Source organism: Penaeus monodon, chromosome 19 (assembly GCF_015228065.2).
Source record: "Penaeus monodon isolate SGIC_2016 chromosome 19, NSTDA_Pmon_1, whole genome shotgun sequence".
In the NCBI taxonomy this organism is placed as follows: Eukaryota; Metazoa; Arthropoda; class Malacostraca; order Decapoda; family Penaeidae; genus Penaeus; species Penaeus monodon.
In genome coordinates this window covers 35,436,477-35,437,552 of record NC_051404.1, presented here as the reverse complement: position 1 = coordinate 35,437,552, position 1,076 = coordinate 35,436,477, and the positions used below count along the sequence as shown (strand labels likewise).

At 43.1% G+C, this 1,076-nt stretch overlaps 1 protein-coding gene across 1 annotated transcript in view; it reads left to right on the top strand.

Moving 5' to 3' along the window:
• LOC119585196 (integrin alpha-PS3-like) overlaps positions 1–1,076 on the top strand; it is a gene marked incomplete at its 3' end in the record, with an annotated part of 22,685 nt that overhangs the window by 18,629 nt on the left and 2,980 nt on the right.

Genomic DNA, 1,076 nt, shown 5'->3' with positions numbered 1-1,076 from the left:
GCTCAATCAATGAGAGATATGAAGCAAAATAATTACCAGCAGACCGCTTTAAAAATGTCAGATATGATAGGAAAGGCGTGCCTGTACATGACATATATAGTTACTTAAAGCATAATGCATCACGCCACCGGTTGGAAGGAGGGGAGGAGCCTGCACAGCTGCCGACGATCTGGTAACAATGGCTCTCTCAGCTGACCTTTAGCCCACCTGGCGAGGCTGAGAGATGCTTCAGCGTTTGCTATTCTGTCTGACTGTCGTGGTGCTGACTCGTCAATTAACTCGCATTGTTACTCGATATGTGATACGTATTATTGATTCCGCGCGAGTAAAATCATGGTCTGGGAAGCATACGCGTGTGTGTTGCAGAGCGCTTGACTTATTTTTTCCAATTTGAGCTGTAATAGTTTACATTTGTAAATTGGGAGTTTAAATTATGTAGAATTCATTTCGCCTCGTAGGAAATTTCAAATTAAGCGATTATGTGAAATGCGATATTCACCGAGGATAATGGTTATGTCTCCAGCATGTCGGAATATTCAAAGATCACAAGACTAGTTACTATTATTAACAAAATTGAAGCTGATGAGGCAAAATTTACACACACAATTAAGAGTATCCACGGCGCCACTGCACAGCTCCTCAACACAGTGGCGCGTTGGGTGTGACTTGCAAATGCGAGACGGTTAAACACATTCGATTTAAATCCAATACGAAACTACTAACATAACGCTCTTTTTAATCCACTATTCGGCAGCTCCAAACCTGGGAATCACCCGAAGAGCAGGGCAAGGTAGTTTCTGAACTGGTAAACGGTAGCTAGAAAGGAAAATACAACCAACAGAATAAGAAAAACAGACTCTAAAAAGGGAGTTCATGGGCTTGTTGACATGCCAAAGGATTATCACCAGCGACAGTCTGTGTGAGTGGCGTTGCCTATACAGCCGCTGTCATGTTGCCACGGCCCGTTTGCACGGTCATGGCGTTTATAGCATACACCGACAGATCTACAGTTGAGCTTTGGGAAGGGTAAAAGGGTTTTAAATCCTTTTAAGAGTGAATAGCACTTGTTCTGTGAC